Genomic DNA, 24,846 nt, shown 5'->3' with positions numbered 1-24,846 from the left:
TTAAAAAGGTAATAAAAAATCAATATGGGGACTTCCCTGGCAGTCCAGTGGTTATGACTCTATGCTTCCAATGTAGGAGGTATGAGTTCAATCCCCAGTAAGGGAACGAAGATCCAGCATGAAGCTCAGTGTAGCCAAAAAAAAAAAAAAATTAATTAAAAATCAATACATAAAACTGCAAAAGATTGAAGGAGGAGAGGATGGCAGAGGATGAGATGCCCATCACTGACTCAATGGGCATGAATATGAGCAAACTCCAGGAGATAGTGAAGGACAGGGAAGCCTGGTGTGGTGCAGTCCATGAGGTTGCAAAGAGCTGGACACGACTTAGCGCCTGAACAACAACATAACTAATCTATTGCATTTATAACGATCTGTGATTTACAACTAATAAATCTGTGTGATAGACATACTCTCCAGTGGTTTGCTACTTACATCTCTTTCTGTCTCCACATTTAGGAATGTCATGGGGGATGCTGAACCTGGCCGAGGTGGAAATATTTACACCACAGAAACTGACAAACACTTTAGTCCAGGGCTTTTTATCTCTCTGCTTGTTAAACAGTTACCAGCATACCACTACGTGGAACCAATGAACCCAATAAAGACAAACCTGGAATTTGTATATAAAGATACTGGAGGACGTACTAGGTAGGCCAAGCCGACCCCCAGTTTCCACCAGTCCTACCAGGCCAGCTGATTCAAGGCAGCAGATTGAGAGGACTTCTCAGAGCCAAGGATTTCCCCCTTCAGAGTATGGGCAGGTGGGGAAGGCAGGAAGGAAATGTGGGCCAGGCCATCCTAGTCCCAATTCCACAGCTATCTCCTGGGCGTAGGAACTCATTCATCTGTGACAGAGAGTCAGCTGCAATGTCTAGGCAAGAAGGAAGATTTACTGGTTCACCTAAATGAACATTTCGAGGGTAGTCAATCTTCAGGCTGACTGGGTCCACAGATGTGTCATTGGATCTAGGATTTCAGACAGTTTCTTATTTTTCTCTTTTCTTTCCATCTGTCCATTCTGTTTTCCTCAAAATTAACTTTATTCCCCAGAAGCCTGCTCCTTTGTGATTACAACATGGCTAAGCTTGTATCCTGTATCTTCCCATCTTATGCTAGTGGCCTAGGAGCATCTTTTTTTCCAGGAGTTCCTGCAAAAGCCGAAGGGTTGGGCTTCACTGGTTGCTCAGTGGTAAAGAATCTGCCTATCAATGCAAGAGCCACGGGTTCGATCCCTGCTCCAGAAGATCCGACATGCCTCGGTGCAACTAAACCCATGTGCCACAGCCACTGAGCCTGAGCTCTACAGCCCGGGAGCTGAAACCAGTGAGCCCACATGCCACAGCTACTGAAGCCCTTGTGCCCTGGAGCCTGTGCTCCACGACAAGAGAAGCCACCGCAATGAGAAGCCAGTGCCCCGCAACTAGAGAACAGCACCCGCTCACTGCAACTAGAGAAAGCCAGCACAGCAACGAAGACACAGCACAGCCCGAAAATAAAAATAAAAACAAATAAACAAATAATTTTTTTAAAAAGCTGAAGGGCTGGTTCTCATTGGCCTGGATGGTCAGGCCTGATGTCAGGAGATGGCAGGAGGACAGAGGGTTTTGACTGGTCAGTTCTAAGTCATGATGGTCCAGCCACAACCAAATCCAAAGTCAAGAGGGATGTTTCCTATTCCTCCTACGAGGTCAAGTTCCTACTCCCAGAAGAAGCAGTATAGATCACCTCAATTTGCTGCTCATGACCAAGGCTCACAAGCCAGGGACCGTGGGGCTTTGCTGAGTCTGATTTTCGGTTTGGGAATTGAACTGCCTTCCCACACAGTCACTGTGAGGACAAATCCATACACGGCAGTCAACCCCCTGCCACAAAGTGGGCTTCTAGAATGCCGGTTGGCATTTCCCTTTCTTCTTTGCTTGTCCCCACGAAAGAGGCACCATGGCCGGCCGCCTCAGAGTCTAAACAGGAGATCTCTCTTGGACCCAGCCGGCACACAGACCCAGCAGACATCCCTCGTCCTTCAACACTCCTGCTTAGAGTGTAACTTCTCATAACATCACATCATTTCCTCCCCCGCCAGTGACCTGAATTCCACCGTGGGCCTCTCTCTCACCACCATTGGGAGGAGGAAGAGACTTTAGCTCCGAGGTACTGCCCTGCAGCTAGGGGCTTCCTGTCCCATGAGTCAGGAGGGAGAGGTCCGGGTGGGGCCAGACAAAACATCTGGACCCCGATCAGGACCCGGTAGGGATCTGGACCAGGCTGGTGGCCCTGCCGGGGTGTGACTCCTTCTAGAGAGCAAGCAGACGAGGCTTCCAGCCAGCCTTGGACAGACGGATGGAGGGACTCTCACATACTGGGAGCTGTTATAAGCTCTGGGAGTAAATTAGGGTAATAAATAATAAGACTTACAAGTGCCTTTCCCTCTGAGGAATTACAAGTTCATCTCAGACCCCAACCGCTCCACTGAGCGCCTCCCAACGTTCGCCCGCCTCACGGCCCTCACCCATTCCTCTCTGGGGCCCTTGGGTTTTCATAATCACCCACTTCCTGTTTCTCTCCATCACTAAACTGCCACCTCTTCAAGAGCCAGCACCCTCTTCATCATCTTAGAATCCTCCAGGGCAGGTGAAGCAGTCCACAGAGGTTGCCAGAATGGATCAATGTTCATAACAGCATTTTCATAACAATAAAATACTTGCAGGGCTTGTCAGAATCCTCTTGTTGTCTTTATTACGTGTGTTCTTTTATGGTCTTCTCTGATAAAAGCTTTATTAAATTAATTTTCATTATACCTCAAAAAAAAAAAAAATTGCAGGCCTTCCCTGGTGGTTCAGTGATGAAGAATCCACCTGCCAATGCAGGAACCATGGGTTTGAACCCTGATCCAGAAAGATCCCACATGCCACAGAGCAACTAAGCCCACATGCCACAGCCTGCGCTCTAGAGCCCAGGAACCGCAACTACTGAAGCCCGCACACCCTACAGCCCGTGCTCTGCAACAAGAGAAGCCACCACAGCGAGCAGCCCACACACTACAGCTAGAGAGCAGCCCCCACTCACAACTGGAGAAAAAAGCCCGCACAGCAACAAAGACCCAGCCCAGCCAAAAATAAAATAAATGAATTTTCCAAAATATTTTTACATGACTATTTTTAAAATTAAACAATCACAAATAACCTAAAATGCTTAGTAATTGAGGGCTATCTGAATACGTTGGGTCATAGTTATAACAGCAGCTGATGTTAACAGAGCACTCTTCATGTGCTAGCTGCTGTTTTAAGAACTTAACATGCATCATCTCATTTAATATTCACAAAACTTCTCTATTGTAGGCTCCTATTTTCTCCTCATTTTACAAGTGTGGTTCAGAGAGGTTAAGAATTTGCTTAATGTCACACAGCTAGTGAATGGCAGGGCTCGAGCTTGCAATTACCATGATAGTCTAGGATTACTCGGAGGGTTATGTATCTTGTAAGAGAGAACAGCACAAACAACATTTGAGTCCATCAAGATGCAGATATTAACGTACTTACTAAAAGAAGTTAAATGAAAGAAGCTTAAGTTAATACATACATGCCGATGACAGCCCTGTGTCAGACAAGCCCACAACCAGGATGATGAAATAGAGTTTCTCATCTCTTTGAGGTTTCATTTCTCTATAAAGCTGTGCATAATTTTCTAAAGTTATCTTTAGATTTTAAGATAAGATTTATGCCCTGGGGGCTGGGGAAACTACTTCCTAATTTGATAGAAGAATCCTGGCTGAGATGTTAGGACTTGAGGCTGACTCAATTCTGCTCCTTCTCAGCAAACACATTTTACAGGGATCTTCCAAAACGAAGCCTTGACTGAAGCCTGGCTTCGGGGGAGTCCTGAGACATGGAGGAGGGGGCTTCAGGGTGGTGGGGATAGGGGATCCTTGTAAAGAGGGTCACAAAAGTGTCAAAGTAGTCATAAAAGCCCCTGTGTCTTGGTGTGGTCAGAGAGCCCCCTGTCCCCAGCAAAAGGAAGGCCCCCCTGTTATCTCCTCGCAGCCCTTCCAGTGAATCGGGTGCTTCAAGGGGGGATGCAGACAGGAAAGCCCAGGTCACCAGTGTTGAATTGAGGTGACTCTGGAGGGCAGACAGGAGACCCTGGAGAGGGCAGGGGTCAGGAGGCTCACCAGGGCATCAATCCAGGGGGCAGATGGACACTGCACTTTTCGGCTCTAGTGCAACTTCCTTCCTCCATCCTGAAGAGCTTCCCAGAAGCATGAGAGATCCAAAAATCCCCCCAGGCCTGGAGCCAACCTAGGAATGACTGAAGGAAATAGCCTCCCTGGTGGCTCAGACAGTAAAGAATCTGCCTGCAATGCAGGGAACCCAGGTTGGATCCCTGGGTTGGGAAGATCTCCTGGAGAAGAGAATGGTTACCCACTCCAGTATTCTTGCCTGGAGAATTCCATGGACAGAGGAGCCTGGCGGTCTACAGTCCATGGGGTCACAGGAAGTCGGACACAACTGAATGACTAACACAAGGTGCTCTACACAAGATGTCAGGAGGACAGGAAGAGGAAAGAGGAGGCAGGGCTGGGGGTGGGGGGAGGGGGGAGGCATGCCATCCACAGGTGCAGCCCGAATAGGGGTTGGAGTACGGGGGTGTGGCAACTGCTGCCTGAATAGCAATTGGGGGAACTGGTCCTCTTTAGTCCAGAGAAGAAGCTTGGGGGCTGGAAGCATAGTTGTCAGTTTCAAATATTTGGGTAGCTGCTCATGACAAAAGAGAACATGCTGTAGTCAGAGGCTTCTGAAGTGTGATGATGCAGCAGCAGCAGCATCCCCGGGTGTTTAGAAACACAGACTCCAGGTCCCTCCCAGACACAGCGAATTCAAACATGGCCCTGAACCTGATCTCCAGGCCATCTGTGAGCACATCCAGTTCAAGAAGCACAGATCTGGAGTGATGCTACTCACACTGTAGTTCAGAGGCCAGTGCCCATCTCTGAATGGTTTGTTAATCATTTCCCACAGATGAGTACAGACACTGAGAGTGTTTGGAAGCTTTTACAGCCATACGGTGCAGTGGTAAAGAATCCGTCTGCCAGTGCATAAGATTCAAGAGATGAGGGTTCGATCCCTGGGTCAGGAAGATCCCCTGAATGAGGGCTTGGCACCCCACTCCGGTAGTCTTGCCTGAAGAATCCCATAGACAGAGAAGGTTAGCGGGCTACAATCCACAGGGTCACAAAGAGTTGGATGCAACTTAGTGAATAAACAAGAACAGCAAACATCCTGGATTGGAATTTGGAACCAAAAAAGGACACTATTAGATCTAAGTACAGTGTGGAGTGTAACTGGTAATGCACAATGTTGGTTTTAGTTTTGTTAAGTGTGCCACGGTTATGTAAGACATAAACATTAGGGAGAACTGGGGAATTCCCTGGTGGTCCAGTGGTTAGGATTTGGTGTTCTTCCTGCCAGGACCTGAGTTGGATCCTTGGTCAGGAAATTAAGATCCCACAAGCTATGTGGCATGGCCAAAAATAAAAAAACAACTTTAGGGAAAACTGGATGAGGGATATACTGGAACTCTGTTCTCTCTTTGCAACTTTTCTATAAATCTAAAATCAATCCAAAATTTAAAGTTTACTTATAAAAATTTAAAAATCTAAATGTAAAAATAAATTATACTTGTTTATTCCAGCACCGAACAGGTAGAAAATGATTTTTTAAATTATGCTGCTTATAATTGAATTTTTAAAAATCAATTTCCTAACAGCGAATAAAGCACATACAAGACCTCTAGAGAAAATTACAGAACTATTAAATTTTAGATCCTTAAGAACTACTAAAAAAAAAATTTCATAAAACAAAGATACAGCATGTGAATTGATAGACGACTTTACAAAATAAAGGCATGGTTTCTTTCCAAATCTGTTTACAGACTCAGTACAATCCAGATCAAACATTTCTACAGTCTCGTATCTTCCTTCTCCCCTCAAACCCTTTCCCTCTCTCCCCTTTTCTTTCTTTCTTTTGACAAAAGTTAACAAGTTAATCCTACATTTTATAAGAAAATGCAAAAGATAAAGCATCACTAAAGCATTCTTGAAGAAGAAAAACAAGGTGGGAAGAAGGAGAGAGAAAAAAAGTTTTTTAAAAAAGAAAAACAAGGTGGAAAGATTTGCTTGTGTGTGTTCAGTCGCTCATCATGTCCAACTCTCTGTGGTGCCATGCACTATAGCCAGCTAGGCGTCTCTGTCCATGGAGTTTTCCAGGCAAGAATAGTGGAGTGGGTTGCCATTTCCTACTGCAAGGGATCTTCTCAACCCAGGGATCGAACCTGCATCTCTTATGTCTACCTGCATTGGCAGGTGGATTCTTTACCACTAGCGCCACCTGGGAAGGCCCAAAGACTTGCTTGCTCTACCAAAAAGGACCTCTGGGGCATAGAAAAGGATGGATTAGTATTTTCTGTCTATTCATTCTATTAATTTTTGAAAGCTTGGTATTGAAACTCCAGTTTAAAATCTTAATTTAGCTACTTTAAAAAAAACTGTAATATAGAGTAGAACTATATTTAACTTTGTTCTGTATTTTCCAAGTCTCCTGTAAATGTTAATGTCATACTTTCATAATTCAAAAAAAATTTTTTTTAATTTAAAAAGAAAAGGTGGATTATTTTTAAAAGAATCGATTTACTTTTAACAAATACCGGGGCAGCCGGAAGCCCCAACGCTCCAGACTATGGTGGTCCCGGTGGACAGGGCCCCTCGGGCTCAGGTAGTGGAGCCCGTCCCACAGGAGGTGGGGAGCGGCGCTGGCCAGCTGGCCCTGGTAGAGGGAGAAGAGGCCTGCCCGCTGCTGGGGGGCCAGGGTCCCCGGTGGAGCAGCGTCCTCTTCCTCCCCATGGGGCGCCCCCGCAGCGGAGCCCGAGCCTCCAGGACGCGCTCACGCCCCACGAGGAGGAGCAGCGGTGGTCTGTGCAGTTGGACCAGGGCTACATCTCCAGGAGCTCCCCGCAGCCCCACAACGACGACGACGGGGAGGGGGTCGGGTAGGGGATGACGGAGGGCAACCGCTGTCCCCCCAGGGCCTGAAGAGCCTGCGCAGCCTCCAGTTGCTGCTCTTCTTCCAGGAGCTTAGCAAGAACCCTGGCCTTGAGCCGGAGGAGCCGCCATGCGTGGCCCTCCCCTAGCCGGAGCGGTGAGTGAGCACGTGTACGCGTGTGTGCACGTGTGGGCTTGCATGCGTGAGGCCGCACCTTTAAAGGTAGCCAGCTTGACTGTTGGAGAAGGAAATGGCAACCCACTCCAATATTCTTGGCTACAGAATCCTGTGGACAGCGGAGCCTGGTGGGCTGCCCTATGGTGTCGCACAGAGTCGGACACAACTGCAGCGACTTAGCATAGCATGCATACATGCTACAGAAAATAGCTTAAGATTTGAGGACTCTTCTGTGCCAGGCGCTATTCTAGGCCTTTTTCGTATATATACTCATTCAATACCCACAATAGTTCAAACAGGTGATTACTGTCCTTACCCCAGTTACCATCATTAGGAATACCAATGAGGACAAGGCCACAGCAGAGGACCTTAACGAAAGCCCTGGTCCCCAGAGGGCTCTGGCTACCAACACAGCTCCAAGAGATCTGGACACACACCGAGCTGCCCATCTGAGCACATCTGCCCAACACACGGTATCTCCAGCGGTGAACCCCCAGGTACCACCTGGGACCTCTAAAAAAAAAAAAAAAAAGACTTATTTCAGCCTCCAATCAGCCCCAGGCACTTACAAAGCTCCTGAAAGTGTTAGAAGGAAGAGGGGGGAGGGGGTACTAGGGTGCCAGAAAAACTTCTCCGAGAACTAAGATTCCTACTGATGCCAAGAACTAACTGGGAATTCCCAGAATGTTTCCTTTTGTTTTTTCCTCTTTAGCCTCTGTGCCCTTCACAGGACCCCTGGCATCTAACAAAAGCTGCCACAATTCTGTTTTAAAATGTTATGCAAATCATCCTCCCCCAGGGTCAAGGAGAAACTTAAGCAGAGAGCCAGAAAAAGAGGTGAGGGCTGCCCTGGCAGGGCCATCTATTAGTAGAAGGCCATGTGGTGGGGGCAGGGGCCCCAGAACAATCACAGTGTCTCCTTAAGTACAACCTTGGGTGGCAGGGGGAAGCTGAGGTTCAGGTCGTTCGGCTCCTATCAGCAGCTATCAGAACTTCTGGGGAGGAGTGATGAGCGGGCTTGTGTGTGTTTCCAGGCTGGCTTCCCAGCTGTTCTTAAGCCAAGGTCACACCACCCTGGAAGGCTTCTCACCACTGCTTACTGCTCTGGGCAGAGGAAAGAAGTAACAGCTAAGGGGTCTGGGACTTCGTTTAAAGTTTGTCTTTAGACTTGACCCTGGACTGAAAAATGTTGGTTGCCCTCGAAGCTAAAGACCAAGGGGAAATGGTATATTCCAAAAACTATGTGCCTCTCCCTTGCCAGACTCCCGAAGGTAATAATAACAACAACAACAGCAGTTATTTATAGAGTGCGTACTAGGGGCTTTCCAGGTGGCGCAGTGGTAAAGAATCCGCCTGCCAAGGCAGGAGGCATTCAATTCCTGAGGTAGGAAGAGCCCCTGGAGAAGGAAGTGGCAACCCACTCCAGTATTCTTGCCTAGGAAATCCAATGGACAGAGGAGCCTGACGGGCTACAGTCCATGGGGTCACAAAGAGTCATATATGACTGAGCGACTGAGCGCAGTGTGAGTGCCTACTATGTCCTACACACTTTCTAAGCCTTCACTCCCCTTTAGCCCCATGAGGAAGGAACCACTGTGCCCATTTTGTAGATGCAAAAACAGGTTAAAATTTGCCCAAAGCCACCCTGGAGCTGGGATTTAACCCTGAGGGTGACCCCGGAGCCCACACTCTCCTACATCTCAGTGCATGGCTCCTCTGATATAAGGAAGGCAGAAAATTCCAACCTGGTGTTCTCTGCAGGCCTCTGGTCACTCTCCAGATTCGGTTTGAGGCAGACTCTGAGCCAGACGATAGGACCCACCTAACCCTTGGGGTCACAGTGGGGGCTCCTTCGAGGGCAGCTGTGATCCTTCATTTACGGGTTCTCTAGAGGCCCTTTGAGTCAGGTTCTCGGGGCTGCAGTCAGTCCCCAGTTCTCCCTGCTGCAGCCACTCCCTCAGATGCTAACACAGCAGAGTCATGCTGATTCGTAGAAAGTCATGTGCTCTGACTCGGACACACAGCGACATCTCTGTCTTCCTACCCCAGGGCCTGACTTCATTGCATCTCCATGGGGACGTTCTAGCGCTCTGCTCAGGCAGGTGTAAGATCCTGAATAGCCACTGACAGTCACTGTGCATTTGGGGTTAGAGATTGCCCCTCAAGCCCCCATCTCAGCCACACACACACTAGCGCACCTCACTTCCTATGAACCACAATAGCATTCCTTGTCCCACAGAAGAACAAAACCTTTTTAAGCCGTCATCTGTACAGTCCTCGTCAGCCTATTTTCAGGCACTTATGAGAATCCCTTTCATTACTCCTCTGTCTGCCCTGACAGAGTTTCAAGGGTTTTCTTTAACCACCCTCTTCTCTGCCTGCAGCTGGATGCGTGCCCCTCAGACCCCCACGGCTTCTCCGCTTTGCTCTCCCTCTTTCGTTCTCCCTTTCATGGTGAAGATTGATCTCTGCCCTGTAGGTGTTGTGAAGCTCCCTGCTACAGCTCTTTCATCTTCAGCCTGCCTCATCTGCGGTATTTTAACAGGAGCACCCTATAAGAGGGTCTACCCCTTCTCCCTCCTCAGATGTGGAAAGTTCTTTTCTGATTCGCTGGGCCTGCTCAGTTTCGGTCAATATTGGTCCATCCATTTCTGTTCTTCTTTGTTGATTTTACCCTCCCTGGGACCAAGCTGTCAAGCTTGTGAGGACAGGCACCCACCGTTTCATGTTTGAAACTACATCCCTGGGACTTGGGATAGCATCAGGCAAACAGTGCTCAGTCAATCAGTCGTGTCGAACTCTTTTATGACCCCATGGACTGTAGCCCACCAGGCCCCTCTGTCCATGGGATTCTCCAGGCAAGAATACTGGAGTGGGTAGCCAATCTCTTCTCCAAGGGATCTTCCTGACCCAGGGATCAAACCTGTGTCTCCTGCATTGGCAAGCAGATACTTTACTACTGAGCCACCAGTCAGGCACACAGTGGAGGTTCAATAAGTATCTGCAGACTTTGTTCAGCCCACCAATCCAACCTCCTTAACTGTTCAAGTCATATCTCAACATAATGCATTTGAGATGGGGAAAAGGAGGGAAAGGTGACATCCTGGAGCATCTCAGCTTGTCTTTCTTATAAGGAAGAAAACTTTTCCCAGGAGCCCCAGCTACACTTCCTCTTCTTCTCACTGGCCCAAATCAGATTACATGGCCACATGTGGGAAATTCTGTACTTGGTTTTCCAGCTTCTGTAATTGCAGGCAGCTGGAGGGAAAAGGGGGGCCAGAAATTACTTGTGTAGTTAAACAACAGTGTCTTCCAGAAAAGCCTTCACAGAGAAACCACAAGACATCTGAATGAAGGCTACTCAAGCCATCTCAGGCTGGGAAATTTTTAAAAACTGAGAAGAAAGGCACACTTCAGACTGAGTTCAAACATTCTGACTTAGACTGCAGCTAGACCTATCCTGGGAAAAGCCCCCGGCTGGAAAGCACCTCTGCTGGAGGAAAAGCCCCTGTGTTTAAATACATGGCCCTTGGCTCTGGTGTGCAGCCAGAAATTCCATACCAGGAACCCAGATGATGGGTTATACTGTGGAGCGGGCAGAAACGTGGCCATATTATGCTAATAATGTGGCTTCATCAATAGTTAGGGATCAAAAGCTAGTGGAGGGGGCAACTCTCATCTCAAGTTAATCACATAAGCCCATCAACCTTGGATGAGATTACATCAGGAGTAAGGATAGAACTAAGGGACCAAGTCTACTTTCCCATCAAGAATATCCTTTTCCCAAACAAGCTGAACTGTATCCTTTACCCAAGTTATGTAAACACTTGCTACCACCATTATTATGGGTCCAAGTGTCTCATTTATGCTGACTCATGGGGCTTTGGGCTTCCACACACGGGAAGTTGGAAAGTGACAATTCAGTCAAAACAAAAATTTGGCATAACGCAGTAAAAAGGAAAAGAAAAATCCCAAAGTCTCGTGTGTCTCCACACATGTGTTTGGAGAAAACATACCCATGCATAATGTTAAAAAGCTATCCTGGCCTGATGACATCCTAAGCCCAGGCCTGTCCATGTACCTCTGACCACATTCAAATGTTTCAAATCAGCAAATGATTTTGGACACCCACAATGTCTTTCTTTCATCTGGACGAGTTAAACCAAGTTACTTTGGGGTTTTGTTTATTTGTTTTTGGCCACACTGCATGGCATGCAAGATCTTAGTTTCCCAGCCAGGGATCAAACCTATGCCCCTTGCAGTAGAACAGAGTTTTAACCACTGGACTGCCGGGGAAGTCCCTAAACCAAGTTACTTTGTGAAGAGAACAGAATTCATCATCGTGCTGCTGTGTTTAGAGACATTTTCAGCAAAATGAGCGCCAGCCTCTGCGACCTGCAATTTCATCCATCTATTCATCCAGTCATACACTCAGCCACCCAGCCCCCTATCGACCTATCTTTTCAGATAGATAGCTGTGTATCTATCTGTTCATCCATCCATACACCCATCCATTCATCCATCCATCCATCTAACAATCCTTCATTCATTTCCATGGGACTTTCACTATCCCCTCTTCTTCCTTGCTGCCTAGAGATGTACTTTCTCCCTGTTAGCCTTCCCTTTTCACAGCGAATGCCTTTCCCCTTCCTCATTTTGTGAAATCCCACTGATCCCGACAGTTCAGGTTCAATCTCTTTTGGAAGATGCTTCATGGACTTCCACTGTAAGCCCCAGAGTTATCTTAAGTCTTATGGTTCAGTTCAGTCACTCAGTTGTGTCTGACTCTTTTCAACTCCATGGACTGCAGCATGCCAGGCTTCCCTGTCCTTCACGAACTCCTGGAGCTTGCTCAAACTCATGACCATCGAGTCAGTGATGCCGTCCAAACATCTAAACCTTATCCTCCTTCCTTCAATCTTTCCCAGCATCAGGGTCTTTTCCAATGAGTCAATTCTTCACATAAGGTGGCCAAGGTACTGGAGCTTCAGCTTCAGCATCAGTCCTTCCAATGACTATTTAGGACTGATTTCCTTTAGGATTGCCTGGTTTGCTCTCCTTGCAGTCCAAGGGACTATCAAAAGTCTTATCAAACACTACAGTTCAAAAACATCAATTCTTGGCATTCAACTTTCCTTATGGTCCAACTCTCACATCCATACAGGACTACTGGAAAAACCATAGCTTTGACCAGATGGACTTTTGTTGGCAAAGTAATGTCTCTGCTTTTTAATATGCTGTCTAGGTTGGTCAGAGCCTTTCTTCCAAGGAGCAAGTGTCTTTTAATTTCAAGGCTGCAGTCACCATCTGCAGTAATTTTAGAGTGCAAGAAAATAATCTGTCACTGTTTCCATTGTTTCCTCATCTATTTGCCACGAAGTGATGGGACTGGATACCATGATCTTAGTTTTTTGGATGTTGAGTTTTAAGCCAACTTTTTCACTCTCCTCTTTCACTTTTATCAAGAGGCTCTTCAGTTCCTCTTCACTTATGCCATAAGGATGGTGTCATCTGCATAACAGAGGTTATTGATATTTCTCCCAGCAATCTTGATTCCAGCTTGTGCTTCATCCGGCCCAGCATTTTGCATGATATATTCTATATATAAGTTATTTAAGCAAGGCAACAATATACAGCCTTGACATACTCCTTTCCCAATTTGGAACCAGCCCATTATTCCATGTCTGGTTCTAACTGCTGCTTCTTGACCTGTATCAGATTTCTCAAGAGGCAGGTAAGGTGGTCTGGAATTTCCATCTCTTTCAGAATTTTCCACAGTTTGTTGTGATCCACACAGTCAAAGGCTTTAGTGTAGTCAATGAAGCAGAAGTAGATGTTTTCCTGGAATTCTCTTGCTTCTTCTATGATCCAGTAGATGTTGGTAATTTGATCTCTGGTCCTCTGCCTTTTCTAAATCCAGCTTGAACATCTGGAAGTTTTCAGTTCACATACTATTGAAGCCCAGCTTGGAGAATTTTGAGCATTATTTTGCTAGCATGTGAGATGAGTGCAATTGTGCAGTAGTTTGAACAGTCTTTGACATTGCCTTTTTTGGGGATTGGAATGAAAACTGACCTTTTCCAGTCCTGTGACCACTGCTGAGTTTTCCAAATTTGCTGACATATTGAGTGCAGCACTTTCACAGCATCATCTTTTAGGATTTGAAATAGCTCAGCTGGAATTCCATCCCCTCCACTAGCTTTGTTCATAGTGATGCTTCCTAAGGCCCACTTGACTTCACATTCCAGGATGTCTGGCTCTAGGTAAGTGATCACACCATCATGATTATCTGGGTCATGAAGATCTTTTTTATATGGTTCTTCTGTGTATTCTTGCCACCTCTTCTTAATATCTTCTGCTTCTGTTAGGTCCATACCATTTCTGTACTTTATTGAGCCCATCTTTGCATGAAATGTTCCTTTGGTATCTCTAATTTTCTTGAAGAGATCTCTAGCCTTTCTCATTCTATTGTTTTCCTCTGTTTCTTTGCATTGATCACTTAGGAAGGCTTTCTTATCTCTCGTTGCTATTCTTTGGAACTTTGCATTCAGATAGATATATCTTTCCTATTCTCCTTTCTTATGGTAATTCGTGTGGTACTTATATCTTATATTCTTCTCTTATTATGTAATAAATTACTGCCTTCAACATTTTTGCACTGTGGGATGGGGCTGGGTGGGAGGGAGGTTCAAGAGGGAGGGAATATATGTATACATATAGCTGATTCACTCTGTTGTACAGCATAAACTAATACAACATTGTAAAACAATTATCCTCCAGTAAAAAAATAATACATGGAAAAAAATTTCTGCACTGCTGTATTGCACTGCTCTTGTCTCTTGTGATTGACACATTTGTTTTATTTTTTTATCTCCCCGAGTAAATTGTAAACTCTGTGAGAAGAGAGACTATGGTTTTTACTTCTTTGCCACCTCCCTCCACAGCTGGCCTTTTGCATAGCATTATGCAAATTGTAGGCACTCAACAAATATACTTTGATTGGTTACACAGTTTCATCTGTGTAGTGGGGATAATGTTTGTGTTATAGGAGTTCTGGGAGGATTAATTGAGACAGCGTGTATTAAAGAGCTTCTTAAACTGCAAAGTCCAAAAGACATTATTACTGATAATAATCACTTTATTTTTAATAAAATAATAAGTTAATAGCCATATGCTAGGTTATCTACAATCTGGATGACCAAGGATGTACTCCATAAACATTTCATTAGTACTTATAGAATCATTAGGTCCTACACAAGATACGAGAGCTACAAGGAGGATGGAACATAGTAGTAGCCTTCAAGGAATTCTTACTTTAGCAAAGGAGCAAAAACAGAAGTTCCTGCCATGTTGTGTGAGGCTACAGAAAGCTCTATAATACAGACACAAAGTGCTCGGAGACACTTAAAGGATTCATTTATCATGACTGGGGCATTAAGAAAAACTTCAAAGATGAACTGTCACTTGAGCCTACCCTGGGAGGTGAATAAAAGTCCACTAGATGGAGAAAGAGGACAAGAACATCCTAGGGAAGAAAAAGAGTAGAAGTGCAGGGTGTTTGTAGAAGAGGACACAGGATTATCTGATTACAACCTAAGAACTTTGTGAACCATGTTAAGGAACGTGAACTTGATTCCAAAGGCAATGCAAAAACCACAGAGAAGCGAAATGATGAGACTTGTATTCTGGCTAAATGACGATCAGGGACAATGCTTCCCACTGCAAATAACAGACATTCAATGAAAACTAACGTAAACCATAAGGACATTGATCATCTTACTGGAAATAAAGGGCAGGCAAGCTACAGGCATGGTACAACCAGCCCCATAAACACCCAGAATCTCTCCAAGTCTCCACCGTGCAAACACTAGTTATTGCCTTTCCCTGGGGTGGCTGCAAAAAGGCAGTGCCAGTAACACATTCAGGCACAAATAAACCCTAAAGCATCTTCCCTACAGGTGCCTCTCCCCTCATCTCATTGGGTCACATGGCCCTGTCAGAGGAGAGAGGCACATGCCATGCCTGGCTTGGGCCCATCATCTGAGCTGGAATGATACTGGAGCACCCACCATGATGTCCACCACAAAGAGCCTTGCTGCCAGCTTACAGATGGGCTCCAAGGGGAGACTGAAAACAGGGAGACCCATTGAGGAGCAGTGCAAGATGGAAATTATACTCAGTATTTTATAATAACCAATGAGGAAAAAGGAATCTTAAAAGTCATATATACATGTATATATATATACATATAGATACATAACTGAATCACTATACTGTATACCTGAAACTAACATGACACTGTAAAGCAACTTAGACTTCAAGAAAAAAGGAGACAGAAAGAAAGGAAGGAAAAAAAAATATGTCAAATGCTAAAGTGGACTTTGGTGTTTTTTTTGGCTGCTCAAGGACTCTACTGAGGCAGAGTCCTACAGTAACTAGATAAGTAGAATATTCTGGATCTTCCTCTCCCAGCCTCCCGTGAAGCTCAAGCGTGGCTGGTGACCTAGACTGTCAATCAGATGCACACACTTCTAGGCTTTGAAATGAGGGGAGAGAGGGGAATTGAAGCTAGGAAAGAGGAACAGAGTGGGGCAGGGGATACCAGTCTTGACTTCCAGTGTCCAGGCCAGAGGGCTCAGCAGTGCAAGGCTCTGATCTCAGGAATTTAGTGGTGTCAACAGCATTCTTTTTTTACTGAACTAGTTCTGTGTCATGATCCACTTTTGCTGTTCTCTGACTGCAAAGGCCTGCTATATTCCTGTCTATTTGTCTATATATTCAATTAAAACTAATTTTTAAAAATCATTGCTTCTCCATACAAGCAACACATAAACCTGGAAAATGAGAAAATACAAATAAGCAAAAGATAAATTTTAAAACTCTCACAACCCACCACCCAGTCATAATCATTGTAAACATATTCTTCCAGACTATTTTATCTGCTTATTATATTGTCTTTTCTATCAGTTGTTTAATAGTCCACGTATGGTATATATCTAACCAGTACCGTCTGGATGGGTTCTGTACAGCTGTGTTTTGTTTTGCTATTCTAAACAATGCTTTGATAAACCTCCTTATACATCTGTCTCTGCACATTTCTCTGATGGTTTCTTTTATTTCCAGCTTTATTGAGATATAAATAGACATATAACATTGTGTGAGTCCAAGGTGTTCAACATGTTGATTTTCATTTGCTACACTTACATATTGCAAAATGATGATCATCATAGTATTGGCCGACACCTCTATCCCATCACATAGGTACCATTTCTTTTTTGTGGGGAGAGAATTTCCAATCTGCTCTTCTTGGCAACTTTCAAGTATGTGATACAGTATCATCAGCTATAATCACCATGCTGTACATGAGATCCCCAGGACTTGGTAATCTTATAAATGGATGTTTGTACCCTTTAATCAATATCTTCCGGTTCCCTACACCTCCCACCAGCCCCTGGGAACCACCACTCTACTCTGATTCCCTGAGTTCAATTTTTTTAGATTCTCTTTGTCAGTGAGATCAAGCAGTATTTGTCTTTCTCTATCCGACTTATTTCACTTAGCATATCTGATGATTTCTTAATAATTCCTAGAGGTTGAATTGCTGGATCAAAAGACGTGCATTTCCCTGTGAGGCTTTTCATTATTTATCACCAACTTACCCTCCAGAACCAATGTATACTCCTATCGGCAGATTACAAAAGGTTTTAAAGCTCCTGGAATTTTCACATGCAAGCCTGCCAAGCCAGGTGTCTACAAGTAGTCTGGTTTTAAGCTCAATGAAGTACTGTCTTTATATTTCCATAAGTGTGTTTCATTGACTCTAGTTTCTTATTTCCACCTGTTGAGATGATTATGTTAGCGACCCCATCTTGACTCCTGAGCATGAGATCTTGAGATTGAGTCAAGTTGGGGGTCTCTCATGAATCCTGCGTTCACATCACCTGCAAATCTGACTGTGTCCCTGCCATGTTTTCGCCTGAGTTATAGATGACATTGTTGGGTAGGACAGAGCCAAGAGCTGGCAATCTGTTGATGTGCCTTCAGCCCAAGATAATCATCTACAAACCTACCCAAAAGCTCTGGTGACACCCTGTATCATGCCTGGTCCTTCTCAAGGATCCGCCCACAATCCAGCAATAGACAGGTATAACGGCTCACACAGCAGGATGAGGCCCAGCCCTGCAGGTAGAGTCTCTTCTGGTCAGACCCAAGGTCTGTGTCAGTAGTTCAATGTTATTAATACTATGCTTGCATCCATGTTCTCACTACCATGATGAAACAGATGTTTGCCATATTTGTCTCAAATAATTTTCTTGAGGAAACAAGGTGTCTCAAACACAGCTGAAACCCCACTTCCATCCCCCAAAGAAGGAGCGATAGAATTCCTTTGCATTGTGTATGTTTAGTACACTTATATGTATCCATAGACAATGCACATTACTGAGGGTTTTTTTAATCTGAAAATTCTGTAAATCGGTGCAGCCACTATGGAAATGAGTATAGAGATTCCTTTAAAAAGATTAAGAATAGAACTACTGCATGATACAACTATCCCACTTCTGGGTATTTATCCCAAGGATACAAAAACACTAATTTGAAAAGATAAATGTGCACCAATGTTCACTGAAGCATTGTTTACAATAGTCAAGATAAGGAAACAATTTAAGTGTCCATCACATGAATGGAGAAAGAAGATGTGGTACACATACACTCTGGAATACTACTGAGCCATAAAAAAGATAAAAATCCTCCCAGCTGTGACAACACAAGTGGATCTTGAGGGTATTATACTAAGTGAACTAAGTCAGATGGAGAAAGACAAATACCATATGATTTCACTTTTATATGGAATGTAGCAAAGAAAAAAATCAAAGTAAGTGAACAAACCAAACAAAAGCAAACACATAAATTCAGAGAACAGAGTAGCCCTTATCAGAGGGGAAGGGGCAGCAGGGAGGGAAAAGTGGGTGAAGAAAGTTAACTGTATAGAAACAAAAGTTTTGGTGATAAGCATGCTGTAGGGTATAAAGAACTAGAAACATAATGTTAGACACATGAAACATACAATGTTACCTCAATAAAAAAAAATTAATTGTACAGCAGAAACCAAGACAACATTGTAAAGCAATTATCTTCCAATTAACAATAAATTTTAATAATTTAAAAATGCTAAAAAGATTTTAAAAGACAATTTGTTGTGCATTTTTCAGTTTGAAGATTTTGTTCTTGTTCCTCACAAAGGCCAGGGAAAAATGATCATCAGTACTGCTGACACAATGACCTTATCCCTAAATGCCTCTTTGATTGCTCCAAATGTTGGAATAGGACGTAGATACCAGTCATTTCTCTTCGTGGGTCAGCATCTGGATCGTTTCTCCAGGTCTTGAGTACCCCACACCCCCATAAATCAGCACAGAGCTGATCACTGCTGACACCCACTCCCCAGCCTCCTCTGAAGCAAGGATATGGGCATGTGACCCAGAGCCTGCTGATCAGAGACATGCATCTTAGACTTTGAATGCAAAGAATCACCAGCAGCTACGGAGAATGCTTCTCAAACCTTAATCTTCTCAAGAATTACCCTGAAGTCCTACTGAGACGCAGATGGCTGGGTCCCACCCTGAGAGAGTCTGACTCAGTAGGTCTGGGATAGAACCTGGGAATCTGCATTTCTAACGCTCCCAGGAATACAGCAGTGTCTTGAGTTTGAGCACCCTCTGTAATGAGGGCTGTGGTTCCCAGGGGAGAGTTCAGGTTCCAGGGCAGCAGAACTGACCCTGCACCCAGCATCGGCAGGGAAAACGGGGCTAGCTCTGCAGTGGAGTTCGAGCACTGTTTCTCTCTGGGGGCTGCTGCCACAGTCCTCCTGTCTTCCTGGCAATTCTATGAGCTGCTCTGCTCCCTTTAAATAGACTGTCTGGCTGCTCAAACTGGCCAGAGTTAGTTTCTGGTTAGCAGCAACTAAGACCGTTAACTGATCTAGTAGCCATTTTATTGTCTTTTAAATTTTTCTTTGAACCCTAAACCAGGGGTTCCCAACCTCCAGGATCTAATGCTTGATGACCTGAGGTAGAACTCACGTGATAATAATAGAAATAAAGTGCACAATAAATGTAATGCTCTTGAATCATCCCGAAACTACTCCCCCACCCCAGTCTGTGGAAAAATTGTCTTTCATGGGACCAGTCCCTCATGCCAAAAAGGTTGGGGACCACTGCCCTAAACCACTCCCAACTTTAGCCTTCCTGACGTTATTATTCCGAATCTGTACTAATAGTACTACATCCCTGGGATCTATGCCACTTAATTCATCTTTGGTACACATCTGTTAAAAATTACGATTTTCTTATTTCCAGAATAATGTATGCTTATTATAAACATATTTGGAAAACACCAAGAAGCTCATAGAAGCAAATTCACAATTATCTTTAATCCCACCACCAGAGACAACCATTATGAATGTTTTGTTATATTACTTTCAGTTTTTTTCTATATACACACAATTTTTATATATTTGAGATTATACAGTACACACAGTTTTTTTATAATTTTTTCATTCCAACAATATAAGTAAACATTTCCCCAGTCAAAAAATATTGCACAATATAATATGCAATAGCAACACAGCATTCCAGCATATGACGTGCTGTAATTTATTCAACTAACCCTTGCTATTTGACCTATATATATAGGTTGATTCAGATTTTTCACTAATACAAGTTACACTGCCAACTTCTGATTCAAAATAGCACATGGTGAGCAATTCTGTCTATAACCTCTCCAAATTCTCTAAATTTCATTCATCCAACAAATATTTCTTGGGTGTGTACCATGTGTCACGCACTGTTCTAGTTGCTGAGGATAAAGAAATGAACAAAAATAGACAAAATTATCTTACCTTCACTGTAGCTTTCATTCCAGTAGGATGAATAGTAATGATACTACATGTCAATAGTATACACACAAATATACAATACACTAGTAATATGCCAACAATAAAATATGAGGGCAACTACCACTTATTAAATGTTTGCCATCTGTCAAACATTACGCTAAGCCCTTTCTGTGTAATAAATCCACAGATGCTATTATCATCTCCATTTTTCAGAAAAGGCCGTGGGCATTCTAACTTTCTCCTGCCTGCCCCCTCCCTTAACCTAGGAAGACCTGGTATTGAATCAGTTAAGTCGGAACCCCTCCTCAAAGGGGAGCGAGAGGAAGATGCCACCCCACAGAGCTGTGGAATCCCAAGTGAGAGCCTGTTTTAATCAAAGAAATGCACCAGGATCTGCATTGCTCAAGCCTTACTTCAGCTGTAGCCTGGGTAGGAAAAGGGACCAGCGTCTCCCATGAGCACAGGTGATTTGCCTTCTAACTGCTGACAAGTATTAGATCATGTGTTATTCAGAGCAACAAACCCAGAGACTTCCCTAGTGGTCCATTGGTTAACAATTCACCTTCCAATTAAGGGGCTGCTGCTGCTGCTAAGTCACTTCAGTCGTGTCTGACTCTGTGCGACCCCATAGACAGCAGCCCACCAGGCTCCAGGCAGGAACACTGGAGTGGGTTGCCATTTCCTTCTCCAATGCAGGAAAGTGAAAAGTAAAAGTGAAGTTGTTCAGTCGTGTCCGACTCTTTTCGACCCCATGGACTGCAGCCTACCAGGCTCCTGCATCCATGGGATTTTCCAGGCAAGAATACTGGAGTGGGGTGCCATTGCCTTCTCCACCATTGAAGGGGACACAGGTGCAATACCTGGTCAGGGAACTAAGATCCCACCTCCAGCTCTTCTACTGAGCCCACGTCACAAAAGATCCCAAATGCATGCCACAACTAAGACCCAACACAGCCAGATTTTCTAAAAAAAAAGAGAGCGAGAACAAAATCAGCACGGGGTCCACGAAAAAATCCAGTGGGGAACAACAACGACAAAGAAAGCAGGTGCATTATTAGAAGGCCTAAAGGAAGAGCAAGCCACTGATAACCATCCATTGTTGCATCGGTAGGAAAATGCCAGGAAATTTTTTGCATCCACCAGAGGATACATGAAGACATGACCTTTCTGAAATATAGGATTACAAGGAAAAACAGACTCAGGTGAAAAGAAGAGAGCAAGATAAACAAAAGTAGCATTAAGGGATTGATAAAGGAGGAATATAAGGAAACTGAGAACAATAGCAGATTACAGCTCATATCCTCAGTCCCTTTGCAAATGGTAGAATTGATGTTACCAAAAATGTTCGTTAATCAGACAATACCACATACTGGTGAAAACCTGAAGCGACTGGAATTTTCCCACGTTCCTCGTAAGAAAATTCGCAGGACAGGCAGACACACGAGGGTAATGGTTCCAAACCTGCTTTCTAACACCCACATGCCAGTCAGACCCTATACCAGTTAAGCCAGAATGCCTTGGGTGGTGGTGAGGGGGGATGAGCCACACATCAATAGGCTGTTGTTGCGTTAATTCCCACGTGATTCCAATGTGCAGTCAAGTTTGGGAACGACTGTTCTAGAGAAATCCTTATGTGTGTGCGCAGAGGATGACATATACCAGAATGTGAACTGCAACATTCTTTGTAATCGCAAGAATCCAGAAATTTCCCACTGTCCATGGGCAGAATTGATACAATGGGGTGCATTCACACAAGGAAACACTACAGCACCATAAAAACTAATTGCAGCCATATCCATCAGCATGGATGACTCTCACAGACGTGAAAATGGGAAGGGAGAAGCAATGCACAGAAGAGCATGTGTAACTTGATTGCACTTGCATAAGAAAAAATGCATTAACTAGACAATGTAAAAAGATATGCATGTTCATGGTATCAATAAGACTATAAAGAAATGCAAGGGAATGATAACCATAAGTTTCAGGATAGAGGTGACCGGGGAGGAGCATCTAAGATACTGTTCGATTTTAAACAGATGGTGGTAGCCTATTTGTTATACGTATGTTGTGAGTATTATTTTGCCTGCTTTAATTATTTTTTTTTATTTTAAAAATTTAAAAAGGGGAGTATTCATGTGTAGGGACCAACCTGAAAATATTTTTCAAAATTCAGAGAAAAAGGGCAAAGAAACAAAAAAATGACAAGAGAAAAGTGCATCTGTGGAGGACACTGGATGGCCATAATGATACCTTTTATTATTATTATTATTCTGTAACATTCCCAGGTGGCTCAGCAGTAAAGAACCTGCCTACCAATGCAGGAGATGCAGGTTCAATTCCTGGGTCAGGAAGATGCCCTGGAGAAAGAAATGGCAACCCACTCCAGTATTCTTGCTTGGAAAATCCCATGGACAGAGGAACCTGGTGGGCTACAGTCCATGGGTTTGCAAAGAGTCAGACATGACCGAGCAACTAAGCACACAGGAATGCACAGCATCTTACATAAAAACAGGAATTTTTTTGCCAACTCAACATAAAGCAAAGAAAGTGGAAAGATTTTCTTAAGATCTCACCACTCAAAAATGAGATTTTCATAAACAGATGAGGATAAGAACTCCCAGAATCAGAAACGATGAAGAAAAAGATTTTCCTAAGTACAAACACAACTACAAACATAAAACAGCATTAAGATTATTGGGTAAATGTGTTGGAATAAGTTGATTGTATCTAACTCTTTGCTCCTGGCCTTGAATGCTTCCTTAGGCAAACTCCTGGAAGTAGAATTACTGACACATAAATAGATGTTCAAACAATAGTTGTTAAAAGCATAAATAGACAGAGAAGATTCCATAAAAGTAACATTCATACAGAAGAAAATTCTGTAAAACCATAGTGTCAGAGTTTAATTTTGAAGGTGGACTAAGACATGACTTTTATCTGACTTTTCATTTAGTCTGTGTTTTTTTTTTTTTTTTCCTTTCCAACAATGAATACATGTTACTTATATAATAAAAACAAAATGTGATTTTATAAGCAGGTGTATCAAGGGTAATTGCAGCAAGGACCTTTCCTAGGTCTTTCCTGGAAAAGCTCATGCGGTAAAAGCAACCTGCCTAATTTTAAAAGACTAAGAAAAAAGAGAGCTTGATTTTTAGCCAGATCCTCACAGTGGATAAACCTCATCATAGTAACCAGCCTCCCTCCGCCCTAGTATCTATGTCTCTGGGTATTCTTGCCCTTAGGTAGCTCCCCTCCCAATTATGAGAGTTGGTCTATGAAACCCACAGAATATGACAGAAGAGATGTTATTAGGTTTTAAAAGACACTTCCATCTTGGTCATTCTCTCTCTTTTGAATCAGCTGGTCTGGGGGAACCAGCTGCCAGGTCATGAGCAGCCCTGTGGAGGGGCCCATGTGGGAAAGAAGTGAGCCCCTTGCCAATGAGTATGCAGGCACACCATCTTGGAAGTGGATCCCCACCCCAGTCAAGCCTTGAGGTGATGAAGCTCAGCTGGGATCCTGACGGGGACCACACGAGATACCTGGAGTCAGAACCACCCAGTTAACCCTCAAAAACTATGTGGACTAATAATGGTTTATTGTTTTCAGCTGCTGCATTTTGGGGTCATTTGATCTGCAGCAATGGATAACCAATGTACCCTTTATAAACTGAGTTAGTAACTTTCAGGACCAGGGAGAAGTAAGGGAAAGGGTGTGGGGTGGAGAAAGGGAGGTGAAGACCTTGGACAGAGACACACTGGCGGGCCTTGGCTGCACCAAGCCTCAAGGCCGAATCCTACCTGGTACCCCATACCGGTGGGGCCAGCCAAGTACACAGCCACCAGTGGACGCTGAGGGCTAGTCAAGCAGAGAAGCATAGCCTGGCAAAGAAAGGAGGGGTCGTCCTTCTCCACTTTCCATGGGAGACCCTCAGAGCTGGCACAAGGGGCTGCAGGGAGGAGGGAAAGGGGTGTTAATAAGCAAAGTCATCTTCTGCTCCCCGAGCTGAGGGCAAGGAGGCTCTCAACTGACATGTGATGGAAGATGACAACATCTGAACATGATGGCACATTTCCAACTCTTAGTTGATGCTGCTGCTGCTGCTGCTGCTAAGTCGCTTCAGTCGTGTCTGGCTCTGTGCGACCCCATAGACGGCAGCCCACCAGGCTCCTCGGTCCCTGGGATTCTCCACCCAAGAACACTGGAGTGGGTTGCCATTTCCTTCTCCAACGTATGCATGCATGCTAAGTCGCCTCTGTCATGTCTGACTCTGTGCGACCCCATGAACAGTAGCCCACCAGGCTCCTCTATCCACAGGATTCTCTAGGCAAGAATACAGGAGTGGGTTGCCATTTCCTTCTCCTTCCTCGAAATGAAAACTATTTTAAACTGGAAGTGGCTGGACAGAGCTGATATTTATAAGATTGGGCTAACTTCAGTTTTTCCACTGCTGAGTATGAATAGGGTTTGGTTTTTTTTTGTTTGTTTGTTTTTTGAGAAGAAAAGGAAGTAAGTTATAAAAATAAAGCCAGCCTCGCTGGTACATGGCTAAGTGGTTCAATCAGAGCAGGGAAGTAAATGAATGGTGAGACCTGAGATACATATGCTGCTTCCTCTTGGGTGATATAAGCTGGTCAAGGTCCCCATACAGATGTCTAGCACACTTTCAAGATCTTCCACCGTTACCAATGCAGATATTTTAAAATTGCTTAGGCTCTCCTGCCCTTATAAATACTGCTC

At 44.3% G+C, this 24,846-nt stretch overlaps 1 long non-coding RNA gene across 1 annotated transcript in view; it reads right to left on the bottom strand.

Moving 5' to 3' along the window:
• The window catches only part of LOC139177545 (uncharacterized), a 33,087-nt gene extending 8,798 nt beyond the window's left edge, over window positions 1-24,289 (bottom strand). Inside the window, exon 1 of the long non-coding RNA XR_011561992.1 lies at window positions 23,907-24,289. This is a non-coding gene — a long non-coding RNA (uncharacterized lncRNA). The remainder of the gene's footprint in view (window positions 1-23,906) is intronic.
• Window positions 24,290-24,846: the final 557 nt, after the last annotated feature.

This window comes from Bos indicus, chromosome 19, assembly GCF_029378745.1.
Source record: "Bos indicus isolate NIAB-ARS_2022 breed Sahiwal x Tharparkar chromosome 19, NIAB-ARS_B.indTharparkar_mat_pri_1.0, whole genome shotgun sequence".
Lineage (NCBI taxonomy): Eukaryota > Metazoa > Chordata > Mammalia > Artiodactyla > Bovidae > Bos > Bos indicus.
This window is presented reverse-complemented; position numbering and strand designations above follow the sequence as displayed.